Raw genomic sequence first — 16,057 nt, forward strand, 5'->3', positions numbered from 1 at the left:
GGCAGAGCCAGACTGGCTCCCACAGCAGCTCCCGGTTTCTCCAAATCCTCACCAGCACGGGGGCTTTAGCAAAGCGGCGTTGCTTTTTGCGCTAATTTGCTTCTTTGATTACTAGTGAGGATGAGTGATCTTCCCTGGGTTTGATTACTTTGTATCTCTCCTCTTCCTGTCTAAGTCCTTGACCCGTTTATCTCTTGGGGTCTTATATATTGGGATGAGCCCTTTATCTCTTTTAGATATTGACTTTCTGTCATGTTTGATACAAGCTTTTCCCCAGGCCGCAGTTCCTCTTTCCTTTCCAGCTTTGTTAGCGTTAGTTGCACAAAAGTCCGTTTTTCTGTAGCTGACTCTGAATGATCCTTCTCCTGCCCCGTTGGAGCCAAGTTGGCCGTCAAGGACATGCCCATTTACTGAGGGCCTGCAAGGGGGCGGGCACCCTTCATGGTGTCAATTAATAGGCACAGTAGCCCTGGCAGCAGAGAGAAAAGCAAGGCACAGGGGTACCACTGTCCACGCAGTAGCGGCAACAGCAGGGAGCAAGAAGAATGTGCCGTGTTCCTGCCGAGCACTTACCGTTGACCGCGTCTGCCGGCACGCTGCAGGTATATCATCTCCCGGGATTCTTGTCATGAGCTGTAGGGTTGGTTGGTGCTTTTTCTGTGCCCACGTTACGGATGAGGATACTGAGGTGCCAACAGTCACACAGATTGTAAAAGCTGTAGAAACACAGTGGGAGCCAGGCCTTTCGACCCCTGCATCGGGAGGGAGGAGCAGGCTTAGAACCCAGGGCTACTGACACCCTGTGCGGTGCCCTCCTGTCCCCACTCAGAGCCCAGGCTGGCAAAACCTGGTAGCCTGTGACCCCATCTGGTTGTTGGACAACGGGCCTTCCAAGCACCAGGCCTGGAACTCCACTTAATGGATGCAGAAACTGAGGCCCAGTGAGGGTGAGTGAGGATGTGTCTCCAGGTCACTTAGCACATTAGCTTGGAGGAGAATCTTTTGCTTACAGTGGAATTTCCAGCATTTTGAGGAATGCCTGGCACACAGTTGTTGCTTAAATATCCGTGAAAAGAAAGAACGAACATAGTGCCTGGGAAGCCTGGTCACCCAGTGCTCACTCCAGGAGCAACGGTTGCTCCTTGCAGGTGTTGGAGGGCTTGGCACTGACGCCTGCTGTTGTTGCCATAGTGTCAGGGCTACAGACTCAGGTTGGCAGCTGTGGGTGGCTACTGATCCCATGGGCCCATGGGACATCGGGTGGCCCTGGACCTTTGTTAGTGCCACTTCCTCACACCTGACCAGGACTGACTTGGCAGGCTTGTGACCCACCCTGCAGGGCCCTGTGCCCACTGCAGCGCTCTATTATCCCCGCCTTAGAAGTCTTCATCACTTTTGGAACAAGGGACTGTGCATTTCCATTTTGCACCGTGCCCTGCAAATCAAATGGCCAGTGCTGTTCATCACTCTTTCTCCTGTGACTCTGCTTCCTCCCTGTGGTCTCATGGAGCTATGGTCCAGGTCCTAAGGTTGAGGACACAGGGTGCTGCACAGTGGCCAAAATTGCGAGTGCCCAGTAGACACTGGCTCCCTTCCTTCCAGGCCCAAGCACCAGCACTTTCTGACAGTTAACTGTCTATCCTGTATTTGGGAATATCTGATGCCAGACTGCAGATGGTGAGGAAGATGGCCCCATCCATGCTGGAATGACAGACCTGGTGTCAGGAATGTGCCCCTGTCACTGCCACAGGCCTGATTGGTGCCTGAGGGCGGCAGTGCGTGAATCCCAGCCTCCATCCTGGGAATGCTGTCAGGCGGGAGCACTGCTTCCAGCGTGCCTTGGCCACCGTTCCCTGCGCGGTTGTCTCTGGACATAAAGTACCTGTGGAATCCCAGGGCTGCTCCCCTTCCTCTCTCCCTTGATTCATCCAGCAGATCTCTACCCGGCACGCACAGCGGGGCCAGGCTCTGGGACCAGACAGACACAGCCCTGACCTCATACAGCCCACAGTGCACTAGTCAGTTCACAAATATCTGCACAATGAAAAACTTGGGAAGTGCCACAAAGTGGCCCTGCAGCCACTGGACATTGGACTGAAGCCTGGAGTGGGAGTTGCAGTTCCCCAAGAGGAAAAGGGGCCAAGGCAGCAGATGCGAGGTACCTGAGGGGTGAGGACGGGGCTTGTTTGAGGGTCCGACAGGAGGGGCAGGGTGAGGGCCTGAGGGGACTGGGGGTCAGATCACGGTGGCTTCTGTGGGCTCCATCATGAAGGAGGGGCTGTGCCCTGCAGCAAGTGGCATGGTCTGGTTTCCGAGGAGGGTGAACAGGGAAGAAGCAGGGAGCCGGCAGGAGGCTGCTGCCCTGTGTGCAGGGAGACTGGCCTGGATCAGGTGGCCATGGGAATGAGAGCAGCGGCCGGATCAGCCCCCCAGTGCCATTGTGCAGCAAGGGTGTTGGGGGTCCTGGTAGGCAGTCCACAGGTTGGTCAGAGGGGGTGCTTCTTGTCGGGCAGAACCGTATTCCCATATTCCAGATCACCCTGAGGCTGGGAGGACCCAGATCGCAGCCCCACCCGGCTGCCTGTGACAGCTCCACCCCTGCCCTTACCTCAAACCTGTCGAGGTGGCGCTCGCTCGAATCATTTCCTCTGTGGGATCCAGGCCTGGGAAGGTCCCTGTGTCTGGGCCTTTTCTCAAGGACCCTTCCCAGATCATTCTGGACACATGTTTGAGTCCAGGTGCAGATTCCTAGCTGAGAGCAAGGCTGCCCAGGCTTGAGCCTTTCTTTGGGCGACTGCAGGGACTCTGTGGGGTGTGCCATGGGGGCTGCCTTCAGCCTCCTCATGCTCAGCCTTTGACAATTCACGTGGCAGGAGCTGGGGCCAGGGCCGGGGTGGCCAGGCTTGGAGGGACGGAGTCAGGAGAACAAAGGGCTGAGATGGCTCTGCAAGTCTGGCCAGGCGACATCCAGCCGGGTGAAGAACTAGGTGCTGCCCAAACCGCAGCAGGAACACCTGGTGGGCTGCGGGGAGGCGCTCAGGGGTCGAGTTGACCAGGAGTTCAGTACACATTGTCTGGGTTGGTGGGGGGAGTGGGTCTAGGGGGTCAGGCTGGGAATAAGGAGCATGATGGCCTGCTCAGCACTGCCCACCCAAATCAGAGCCCACAGCATGGTCAGTCCCAGCCCCAGTGTGTGTGGAGGGCCCTGGAGGGCAGAGCTGGATAACACTGGCCCCAGGAAGGCCAGAGCCCCCAGGATGACAGCATCTGTCCTCTCAACCTTGCCTGGAGCCTGGGGGTCAGGCATTCACTGAGGACAGTGGTCTCATTTGGGCACACTGATGGGGGCCTGGTGGGCGATGCCAGCAGAGATCACTGGGTCCAGGTAGACGTGAGGTTGGCCAGCAGCAAGAAGGGCCTCCGATTTTATAAGAGAAGCTGGAAATTGATTTTATGTAAAATCTCTTCATTTTAAACTGTTGGCAGCTAATTCAAAATTTGTGAAAGCCATGTAAGGGTTGAGCAGCCCGGGGTGGTGGCCGGGATGGGGGTCAGGAGGCGGCCTCGGTGCTGGGGACCTTCACCGGAGCCCACGGCGCTCAGGACCGAGCCTCTTGGATGTGGCCAGGGCTGCCTCGGAGTTGAAATGTACCTCAGAGGAATTTTTATTTTCCTTTCGGGAATGTCGACAGAGGCCTTTCCAGCGGTTCCGTTTCTGTGAGGCGAAATCTGCGGTCGTCCTGTTTTTCTTGGAGGCAGCGAGGAAGGCCATCTGCAGCGCATTAGCGGAACCAGCAGTGGGGAGGGCGCAGGACCCCCGCGCAGGGCCCCGGCGCAGGCAAACAGAACCCTTGGATGCGGCACTGAGGGAGCAGGCGTGGCGCCGGGTTCCGAGCAGCCCCAGGACTCCCCGGGCTGGGCGGACAGACCCCCTGGCCGGTGCATCTGGTACCCAGTTCTGGGTCTGAGGTTCTGTTCCCTGGGCTCCCGGCACCTATACCCATGCCTGGACGTCCTCCAGGCCCCCACAGCCTGGAGAGCAAACGGCCGATGATGGTCTCCAGAGGGTTCCACCCTTGTATCCAGAACGTCAGGTGCCTGTGCTGCTTTGTTCTGGGCAATATCCCGGGAGCTACCAGCGTTCTTGGCCTTCATCACCACGAGGACAAAACTGGGCTTGGACTTGTCCCAAGGCCTTGACCTGGGAAGGAGTGTGGGGACTCACAGGCCTGCAGGAACCACCTCAGCCACTCACAGTGTGGGCCCTTGGTGACAGAGACCCCGGGGGCCAGGTCTGGGCCTCGCTTTCTTGGTGTTCTTGGTGCTCCCCATGGGCTGTGGTGACCCCAGTGATGGGCCAGGCAGCTGGGGCCTCCAGTGTGGCCCTGGCCTGTGGAGTCCTTGCTCTGGCCTGACCTCAGTTTTCTCATCTGTACATCAGGGTGCTGAACTAAAGCCAGGCCTCACCCCTGCAGCTCTTGGGCTGCTTCGCCGCCCCACCCCACAATGTTTTATTTGACTTGTACAATGTCTTCAGAAATGTTGAGTGTACACTTAAAAATCAGGAGGTTTCACATGAAAATCTCAATTTTCAGTTCCTTCAGAAGGCCTGGCCACCCTGGGTGTGTTCCTGCCAGCAGCACTGGGTAGGAGGCTCTGTGCCTCCTCCTGATGGGTGAACACAGCCCCTCCCCCCCCGCTGATTCGGGCCTGGCCCCCCCCCCCCAACTCATGCTGGCCCCTCCTGCTTGGTCTGCAGTGGAGTGTGAGACTCCTGGACTCTGGTTGGAGTTACACATGCATACACTCTCTCCGTCTCTCTCCGTCTCTGTCTCTCACACACGCAGGCATGCACACGCCCATGATCAGAGCAGACACGTCTGCGCCTTCATCCGTGTAGGAAACGCTGGAGTGAACCGAGCCGCGCCCAGGAGCTTCCCTGAGCTGGGCACCAGCAGCCCAAGGTCTGTCCTGTCTCTGGATAAGTCCCGCTCCCCTGGCCTCAGCCGAGGCCTCAGGCCCGAAGCTCCGCAGCAGCCCGGACACTATTTTCCCTATAAGAAAGCCCCAGTCCTCGTTCCTATTGGGCACCCGTGTTCCAAGGGGCCAGTCACAAGATGACAACTTGGGACCTGGCGACTCACCTGTGCTCCCACCTGAAAGAGTGTGGGGCCTCCGTGCCCTGAGGGCAGAACAAGACCTTCCAGGTCTCCCTGTGGGAAGAAGGACTGTGTCAGAGACGCTCTCCATGGTGGACCCAGGCCAAGCTGCGGGAGAGGCTGCAGACAGTGAAGGAGGCTGGTGGGTACCTGCCCATGCTCATGTGTTGGGAGTGTAGGCAGACCCCAGGGCCCACCAGAGCAGCCAGTGGGGAGCAGCCAGTTCCTAGGCTCAGCAGCATCTGTGCAAAGGGGTCCAGTAGGGTCACAGTGCCCGGATTGTGCCACACACTCCAGGGCTGCTCAGCCCTGCCTGCTGCTGCAGAGCCCCTGATCCCCAAGGATGAAGACACCAGGAGGGAGCAAGAAGTGGGCTCTGTGCCGTCAGTGTTTGTACCAGGCCACCCCTGGTTGGGGACATATTGGTTTTCTCACATGGTGTCCTGTGAAAGGAGGTGAGGTGGGTCCCAGTCCCATAATCTTGGGAGACGGCTCTACCTCAGGGCTTTGCTGACCCCATTCTGAGTCAGGGCCCAGCCAGGTCTTAGGAGATGGGACAGAAAGGGAGGGGACCTCAAGGCTGAATGTAGGAAGGATCTGAACTCACTGGCGGAGGCAGAGAGGGAAGATGGGGATGAGGCTGATGGAAATGCAGTCTGCTCACAGGCACAAAGGCCACATCTGCAGCCCCAGCCCTGAGCCCTCCCCACAGTTCCCGACCCCCAATCCTCACCCTCTAGAGATGACCTGTGGTCGAGCATAACCGATTCTGCCCCTAAATGTGTACAAATGGCAACAGTGACAAATGACGCTGCCATGGCCTTGCCTCTGACTTTGTTACCCGGTTCACTTGCCATGGATGTGAAGGATTCACTTTCCAGTATCAGAGTCTGTCTGTCTACCCATTCTTCCATGTATCCATCTGTCATCCATCCATCCATCCAATCATTTCTCCATTCATTCATCCATCATGTATTCATTCATCTACCCACTCATTCATCCACCCATCTGTCCATCCATCATTGATCATCCATTCATCTACTCGCTCATCCGTCTACCTATCCCCCATCTACCCATCCATCCATCCATCCAATCATTTATCCATTCATTCATCCATCATCCATCCATCCATCATTCATCATCCATTCATCTATCCACTCATTCATCCACCCATCCACTCAATCCATCTATCCATCCATCCATCCATCCATCCATCTATCCAGTCAGTGTCTGCAAGCACCCTAGGCCAGCCCCCTGCTGGGCACTGAATATGTACAATCTGGGCTCTGCTCCTGAAGAGTCTGGTTGAGGGAAAAGGCAGATTCCCAGATCAACCATAACAAATGCTCTTAATAGGCTGGAGAGGCCCGAGGTGTGGGCAGCTGATGTTTTCTTGGCTGGGGTGAGTTCCAGGAAGCTTGTCAGAGCTGGGGCTACACTTGCCAGGCCTCACAGACCGAGTGGCTTTGTTCTGGCACCCTGAACAGGGCAGGGTGTGCTGCCTCAAAATGCAGGCCTTGAGGTCCTGCTACCTAGTTTAAACCCTGGCTTCTCCTTCCACTTCTCTGTGCTTCAGTTTCCTCATTTGAAAAGCAGGGATACTACATTTTCCCCTGGTAAGTTGTTGGGAGGATTTGGCCACATTATACCTGTAAAGGGCTCAGTGCAGGGCCTGGTGCATCTTAAGTCATGAAGTATTGTAGTGATCAGAGCAGAAAGCCCCACCTCCATCCACAGCTACCAGGAGAGGGTCTCTGCAACGTCTCCCATCCTGGCACTTCCTCTGCTGCCCCTCACAGCGGGCACAGCCCACAGGCATTTAAGTTGCCTCTTTACTCTTCTGATTGTGCTAAGCCTGTCTGACATGGAAAGAGAAAGGATTCCTTAAAGAATTCCCAAGGCTTGTGCACCTCCAGCTGCTTCCCAGGGGCAGCTGCTTGTCCAGCATTTATTCAGCAGATGTTTGCTGGGCTCAGCTTGGAGCGATCTTGGAGAAACCAATTTACCTGCCTCACCAAGTCAGGCATGGGAAACAGGCACACGCCAGAGCCAGGGGTGGGGGGTGGGTCTTTGATACTGCCTAGCCCACAGGAACAGACATCCTGGAGTCTTGTAGATGGGAGTGCAGAACTCCTTCATCAGAGCCCTGTGCAGCCAGAGACCTGCTAGAGCTGAGTGGGTGAAACACCAGCCATGGACTTTGTCGGACACTTTGATATGCTCTGTTTTTCCCACACAATGTCAAAACCCAAAGTGAACAAAGCGAGCGAATATTTCAGAGGATTCGTACACACAGAGGGATTTCCAGCTTCCTACGAGACATCAGGACGCTGGCAGCACCTGGCCTGCCTTGCTCCCCTGTGTGGCTCTGGTGGGTGGGCACTGAGAGGCTGCTTCCTGGGTAGGGAGAGCTTGCGTTCCATTCCCACAGCTTCCTGACCCCCACCACCATGCCCAGTGACACCCTAGTCTGAAGCCTTGAGGCTTGGCAGCCCTTCCTCATTGTGCCCTGTTGTGTTTCTTTCAGCCAAAATATATTTGTGTGCATCGTTGACGCCATCAGCAGTTGACAGGAGGGTGCTATAGGCTTCAGGGACAGTGAGAGAGTGTGTGTGTGACCTGGTGGCTTAGAGAATATTCTTATGGACTTAATCTGCATATCCCACTGACTTCACCTGTCTCATAGTAATCTACTCCCTGTATCTTTGGATTTTCCTATTCTGTATACTTCATATAAACACATTGGTAATATGTGGCCTTTGGGGTCTAGCTGGAGTCCTTCTAAGGAGTGGCCTAAAAGCTCCCAGGGCCCCTTGTCATGGGAGCATCATATGTCCAGTGACGTGAATATAAAATAATAATACTGGATAACTCCAGAATAGGCTCCAGAAGCTCGGGGCTGTGAGACAGGAGGGAGAAGTGGGGACTGTGGTTAAAACAGTCCAGAATGCCTCTTCCTAAGGGGGCCCCTCCTGGTTCCTGTAGTGAGATCCATGTGGACACTGAAGTGGCCTTTGCCCTGCCGCTCTGCCCTGGGATGGCATATCAGAGGGGGCTCCGATCATCTCGGAACTGGGAAATGTGGCGTCAGTGCAGGACGCAGCAACAGGAACCACTGCTCCCAGCCCCACCCCAGAGACAAAGGCCCATGAGCCCCTGGTGCAGGGACTGGACAGGAACCGATGATCAGATTTGGAGTTGGTGTGGACATGGTGTGTCATCTCTCAGGAGAGGCGGCAGGAAGTGGGGTGCCTGAGGCCAAACGGTGAGAAGGGTCTGAACTCACTGCTGGAGGGGCACACGTATCCCCAGGGTTGCAGCCAGGCTGGGAAAGCCAGCACAGCAGGACAAATTAGAGAAAAAGGGATGTCTTTTTTTTTTTTTTTTTTTTTTTTTTTTTTGAGATGGAGTCTCGCTTTGTCGCCTAGGCTTCAGTGCAGTGGCTCAATCTTGTCTCACTGCAGCCTCTGCCTCTTGGGTTCAAGTGATTCTCCTGCCTCAGCCTCCTGAGCAGCTGGGATTACAGGCACACACCACCACACCCCCCTAATTTTTTTGTATTTTTAATAGAGACAGGATTTTGCTGTGTTGGTCAGGCTGGTCTAAAACTCCTGGCCTCAAGTGATCCGCCCACCTTGGCCTCCCAAAGTGCTGGGATTATAGGCCTGAGCCACTGCACCTGGCCAGGATGTCAGTTTTTTATAAGAAAAATTATAAAGGAGGAAAAAGGGACAGAAAAACCAAGACAAATTGAGATAATAGAGTAAGATGGGAGAAACAAGCCCAGATTTATCAATAATCCAGGTAAAGGTAAACAGATTAAATTCATGAATTCAAAGACAGAGGCTGTCATATCCGACAAACAACACAAACCCCAAATTAGAAATCCAGCTTGATGCTATCACCAGAGCAAAGTGTAAAGGCAAGAAAAGGTTGAAAGGAAAGCATGGAAACAGATCTATCAGGCCGCCAAAGGCAAGCCGACATTGCCGTATCGGTCTCAGACTCAGTAGACTTCAAGACAGGCAACGCTGCTGGGGAAAGACAGGTCACTGTTTAATGAGAAAAGGTTCATTTCCCCAAGATGATAGAGCAGTTCTAAAGGTAGAGTCACTTAATAAAATAGCCTCAACGTATTTGACGTAAACATTGTTAGAAATAGAGAAAATGGCAAATTTATCATCATTTTTGAGAGATTCCAACCATTTTTTCCAATTGGCGTTGGATCAAGTAGACAAAAAACCCAGCACAGATAAGGAAGTTCTAAATAACACAAATAATAAGCTTGACATTGATGAATTTTGCATCTGACAAGTAGAGGTTATTTCTTTTTCTCAAACGCATAGGAAACACTTACAACAATTGGTCAATTAAGTGCAAATCTCACAAAAACTAAGAGAATAGTGTCAGCAGGTCTCGCTCCCTGCCATCATGCCTGCGAGAAAGAAATTAATAGCCCCCAAAGCAAAAATCCCCATTATTTGGAAATTTTAAAAAATACTTTTAAATAATTCATGGGTCAAAGAAGAAATAATAATGGAATGCAACTGAATGATAATAAAAGCACTAAATATCAAAACGTGGATGGAAATTTACATTAGAAAAGAAAAAGCTCTACAAATTAAAGAGATAAATTTCCAGTGTAAGAAGTTAGAAAAAGGCAACATTGACCCAACGAAAATAGAAGGAAAAAGATAATACAAAATAAGATCAGAAATAAGTGAGACAAGGCCGGGTGCAGTGGCTCAAGCCTATAATCCCAGCACTTTGGGAGTCTGAGGAGGATGGATCACCTGAGCTCAGGGGTTCGAGACCAGCCTGGGCAAAATGGTGAAACCCCATCTCTACTAAAAAATCCAAAAATCAGCTGCGCATGGTGGCATGCACCTGTGGTCTCAGCTACTTGGGAGGCTGAGGCAGGAGAGTTGCTTGAGCCTGGGAGGTGGAGGTTGCAGTGAGCTGAGAGTGTGCCACTGCACTCCAGCCTAGGTGACAAAATCAGACCCTATCTAAAAAAAAAAAAAAAAAAAAAAAATCAGTGAGACAGAAAACCTCTGAGTCCTGAAAATCGTTGCTGTTAGGCAGATTCAGGGTCAGTGTTTCCAGATCTTCAGTTTTTCAAGGTAAGTCAAAAATACGTAATTCTGCAGGCAATCTCTGCATTTACAAAAAAAAAAAAAAAGTGTCAGTAATCTCAATTTGGCCTGTGCTCCTCTTTCCTCCCAGAGCTGCTGCTGCACACAGCACCTCCTCTCTGGGCCATCTTCTCTTTGGCCGGCTACTTCTCGATGGCCATTTGTGTACAAGTCTGTGTGTGCACATATATGTTCATTACTCTTGGGTATATGCCTAGGAGGAGAATTGCTGGCTCACACGATAACGCAGAGTGTTTCACCTTTTGAGGCAACACCAGACTGTTTTCCAAAACGTCCTGCACATAGTGTCCCTCCTGGAGGGCCGGGGCTAGCTCACCACACACAGAACACACAGAGACACCTCAGAAGGCCACACTTGTGTCTGGTTAGCAGGGACCTGTCTGTGTGGGGTGGGGGGCTGCTGGCTTCTGACCTTTATCTGCAGACTCCTCAGGCACTGGCCTCATTGTTTAATCCATACATTGGGGAGGTGATGGAGGGGTGTGAGCCCTGCTTTTTTGGTGGCAGAGTAATTTCTACATTGGGTCCTTGCTTGAAGTAGGTCACCATTGGGCAGAAATACGATTCCTGAGACTTTGGAGACAACAAGTTCAAACCCTGCCTGGCTGTGGCGGCTTCTAGCAGCTCTGTTTCCAGGACCATGTGGATGTCATTTTCATTTACACTATCTCACAAGGGCATGGGTGGCGAGAACTCTGTTTCTAGGTAAGAGATGGAAGGCTCAGAGATGGCACAATTAGAAGGTGGAGGAGCTGGGATTTGAACCCAGGCCTGCCTGATGCAGAACTGGGCTCTTTCTGCTATATGAGCTTCAGGTGCTGGCAGAGCCCTGGGAGGGAGGAGCGAACAGATGCATGAGGCTGAGGCTTTGCAGAGGCAGGACAAGCTGATGAGGTCTTTGCTCCTTCCCTAGAGTGAGCAGGCTCTCTGGACTTCTCTCCTGTCCAGTGTTTCAGCTGGGGCTCCACTGGCAGAAGCAGTGTGCGGGCAGGATGGGTGATGCCTGTGGGCGGACAGTGCCGCTGTCAGAAGACAAGCAGAGGTTGCTATGGGAGGGCATTAGAGGGTGACATTGGCCTCCCATCAGCTGGGGTCAAAGTTAGGAGCAGTTGTACAGGGTTTGTCACCCGAGTACTTGCTCCCCTTCTTGGTAATCACACGACCAACAGAGTGGCCTCCCAGGGCCTTGCACTATACAACACTGGACAGCCAGAAAGCAGGTAATGCTGTGTCATCCACAGAGGGTTGCCTGGGGCCTGGGCTGGGCTGGAAATGGCTCTGAGAACAGTAAGGTCAAGGCGTAGATCATTGTTTTATTTTTTCTTTATGGTGGGTTTGTTGAGATGTAATTCACATATACTATAGTTCAGCATTGAAAGGGCACAATTCTGTAATTTTTACTATATTCACTGAGTTGTGCAACCATCACCACAATCAACTTTAGATCATTTTCATTGCTCCCAAAAGAAACCCTGTACCCACGAGCCATCATTCCCCGTTTTCCCTCAAGAGGTGTTACTTCTTCCTTTGCAGTTTGGATGCCTTTTATTTATTTATTTTCTTGCCGAATTGCTCTGACTAGAGTGTCCAGTACTATGTTGAATACAAGTGGTGAGAGCAGACTTCCAGTCTTAAAATTGACTGTGATGTGTACTTTTGGCTTTTCATAAATGCCCTTTATCGTGCTGAGGAATTTCCCTTCTAGTCCTAGTTTCTTCAGTACTTTTTAATCATAAAGAGTGTTGGGTTCTGTCGAATGCTTTTTCTGCATTAACCAAGATGACTGTGTGGTTTATTTTCCTCCATTTTCTGAATGTGGTGTATTATATTGATTGATTTTTGTGTGTTGAACCACTCTTGCATTCCACGGGTAAATCCCACTTGGTTATTGTATATAATCCTTTTAATATGCTGCTGAACTTGGTTTGCTAGAATATCATTGAGGATGTTTGCACCTATATTTATAAGAGACATTAGTCTGTAGTGTTCTTATGATGTTTTTGTCTGGCTTCAGTATCAGAGTAATGCTGGCCTCATAGAAAGATTGATATTAATTCTTTAAGTGGTAAGTAGAATTCCCAGGAAAGCCATCTGGTCCTAGGTTCTTCTTTATTAGGAGTCTTTGATTACTGATTCAATCTCTTTATTTGTCATAGATTTGTACAAATTTTCTGTTTCTCCTTGAGTCAATTTTGGTAGTTTGTGTGTTGCTAGGAATTTGTTCATTTCTTCTAGGTTATTTAATTTGTTGGTATACGACTGTACATAGTATTCTCTTATAATCATTTTTATTTCTATAAGGTCAGTGGTAATGTCCCCACTTTTGTTTCTGATTTTAGTAGTTGGAGCTTTCTCTCTTTTTATCTTGGTCAGTTTAGCTAAATGTTTGTCAGTTTTGTTGACCTTTCAAAGAACCAACTTTTGGTTTCATTGGGTCTCCTTATTGTTTTTCAATTCTCTCTTTTGTCTGCCTTCACTATAATCTTTATTATTTCCTTTTTTCTGCTAGATTTGAGTTTCTGTTGCTTTTCTTCTTCTGGTTCCTTAATGTGTAAAGTTAGGTTATTGATTTGAGATCTTTATTATTTTTAATGTAGGAATTTGCAGCTATAAATATTCCTCTGGGCACTGCTTTTGTACATCCTATAAGTTTTGGGTATGTTGTGTTTTTGTTTTCATTTGTCCCAAGATTTATTATTCATTATATATTCTAATTTATCTTGTAATGTATTATCTGACCTAATGATTCTTTAAAAGTATATTGTTTAATTTCTACATATTTATGAATTTTTAGAGTTTTTCTTCTATCGTTGATTTCTAGTTTTATTCCATTGTGGTTGGAGAAGATGCTTTGTATGATTTCAGTCGTTATTGAGACTTGTTTGTGGCCTAACATGTGATCTATCCTGGAGAATGATCATCATACATGAGAAGAATATATATTCTGTATATATTCTGCCACTGTTGGGTGGGGTGCTCTATATACGTCTGTCAAGTCTAGTTGATTTACAGTGTTGTTCATGTCCTCCGTTTTCTTATTGATCATGTGCTGGTTATTTTGTCCATTTTTGAAAGTGGAATATTGAAGTCTTCAACTATTGTTGTAAAACGGTCTGTTTCTGTCCTCAGTTCTGTCAGTTTTTGCTTCACAGATTTTGGGACTCTTGTTAGGCGTGTTTATGTTTATAATTGTTGTATCTTCTTGATGGAATGGCTCTTTCATCAATATATAATGCTCTTCTTCATTGTAAAATTTTTTGACTTAAAGTCTATTTTGTCTGATATTAGTATAGCTATCCCAGGTCTCTTCTGGTTACTATTTGTGTAGCATTTCTTTTTCCATCTTTTCATTTCCAAACTATTTGTGTATTTTGGATCTAAATTTGGTCTCCTGTGGACAGCATATAGTTGGATTATATCTTGGAATTTTTTTTAATCCATTCTCCCATTCTCTGCATTTTAATTGCGGCATTTAATATGTCTGTGTTTAATTACTGATAAGGATGGACTGAATTCTGGCATCTGCTATTTGTTTTGTGTATGTCATATTTTTTTTCCTCAGTTCCTCAAATATTTCCTTCTTTTGTGTTTAGTACGTTGTTTTCTAGCATACTATTTTGATTCATTTTCTCATTTCTTTTGCTGCATATTTAAAAGTTATGGTCTTATTGGTTATCCTGGGAATTACAGCTGTTATCTTAAACACATACCAATTTTATTTGAATTGATATCAACTTTGTGTGAATAGTATACAAAATGCTTTGCTCCATACAGCTCTGTCTTCCCTGCCTTATTATGTAATATTGTTACATATTACATTTTATACATGTGTGTATATTAATGTAGATTTATAATTATTGCTTTATGTATCTATAGACTAAATCATATAGGAAAAAAGAGAGGAGTTACAAACGAAGATTGTGCGGTTCCCTTTATTAGTATTCTTCACTTCATCATGTGGCTTTGAGTTACTATCTTCTGTCCTTTTATTTCAACCTGAAGGACTTTCTTTAACACTTACTGGAAGGCAGGTTAACTAGAAAACAAACTCTTGCAGTTTTTGTTTATCTGAAAATGTCTTCATTTTTCTTATTTTTTGAAGGATGGTTTTGTTGGAATTCTTAGCTGACAGAACAGTATTTTTTTCAGCACCTTAAATATGTCATCCTACTGGCTTCTGTCCTTTATTGTTTCTGATGACAAGTCACCTCATTGAGAACCACCGTATATGTGGCAAGCTGCTCCTCTCTTGTGGACTTCAAGACTCTCTTTTTGTCTTTGTCTTTGACAATTTGATTACAACGTATCTTGATGTAACTCTTTGAGTTTTCAAACTTGGAGTCATTGAGCTCCTTGGATGTGTATAATCATGTTATTTTATCAAATTTGGGGAATTTGGGGCCACTGTTTTTTGAAACATTCTTTATGCCCCTTTGTTTCTCTATTCTTTTTCTTGAACTCTTATTTTTTTGTTTTTTGGTGTACTTGATCTCTTAGGTTCTGTTCCTTTTTCCTCATTCTTTTTCCTTCTACTCCTCAGATTGGATAATTGCTGATAATTTAAGTCTGCTGATTCTTTGTTTACCTGCTCAAATCTGCTATTGAACTGATCTATTGAAATTTTTATTTCAGTTATTATGCTTTTCAGCTCCAAAATTATTTGTGGTTCTTTTTTGTAATTTCTATTCCTTTATTGATATTCTCTATTTTGTGACACATTATGTTCTTGCTTTACTTATGTTATTTGTCCATGGTTTCCTTTAGCTCTTTGAATACTTTTAAGACAGTTTATTTAAAGGCTTTGTCGGGGACATGAAGTGTCTCGGCTTCCTCAGGGAAGGTCTCTCTTTTTTATTTCCTGTGAGTGGACCATCCTTTCTTGTTATTTTGCATGCCTCGTATTTTTTGTTGGAAACTGGACATTTTGAATGTGGAGACTCTGGAAATCAGATGCCCCCTACTTCCGAGGGCTTGTTGTTTTTTATGTGTTGTTGTTGCTTGTTTGATTAATTTTCTAAGCTAGTTTTGTAACGTCTGCATTGTTCATTATGTATGGCCACCAAAGTCTCTGTTTTGTTAGCTTGGTGGTCAGCTAGTGATTTGACAGAGACTTTCTTAAAAGCCTAGGGCGGGAAGAAATACTCTCCTAGTCTTTGTAGATTGGTTCTGTGTTTGAGCACGTCTTTGATGCTGAGCCAGACTGTTCACAACTCTGTCTTAGCCGTCACTTCCTACTGGCACAGACCCTAACTGTCAGCCAGAGGTGAAAACTTCTGAGTCTTCTTAGGCCTTTTCTGAGCATGCATCTCACCCTAGACATGACCGTGGTCCTCTGGTATGAATCCTAGATCCTCTGGTATGCACAAGAGCTTTCCAAAAACCTCATTTCCCCAAATATCTCCTTCCCTAGCCTTTTCCTTCCCAAGCCTTTAGATCTGTTGACTGTGTCTTGCCCCAACTCTTGTCCTGTGTCCCAGGTGGCTGCAGCTAATACGTTTACTTTTAAATGTTCTTGACAAACACTGTCTGGGAAACCACTTCAGTCCTGGGGAAGCTCTGAGACCCCTGGAACAAAGGCAAGCCAGCAAATGGGTTAAAACTCACAACCACAATTCTCTGGATATAAGGTTCATATTTCTTTCTTTTGAGTTTTCAAACTTGGAGTCATTGAGCTCCTTGGATGTTTAAGTTGGTACCAGCAACCTACACCAGGAATGTGGTCTGCCATCTTCATGGCCACTG

At 48.2% G+C, this 16,057-nt stretch overlaps 1 protein-coding gene across 2 annotated transcripts in view; it reads left to right on the plus strand.

Moving 5' to 3' along the window:
• The window catches only part of ADAMTS2 (ADAM metallopeptidase with thrombospondin type 1 motif 2), a 223,306-nt gene that overhangs the window by 78,030 nt on the left and 129,219 nt on the right, over window positions 1-16,057 (plus strand). The gene's annotated exons all lie outside the window — the stretch shown is intronic.

This window comes from Piliocolobus tephrosceles, chromosome 4 (assembly GCF_002776525.5).
Source record: "Piliocolobus tephrosceles isolate RC106 chromosome 4, ASM277652v3, whole genome shotgun sequence".
Lineage (NCBI taxonomy): Eukaryota > Metazoa > Chordata > Mammalia > Primates > Cercopithecidae > Piliocolobus > Piliocolobus tephrosceles.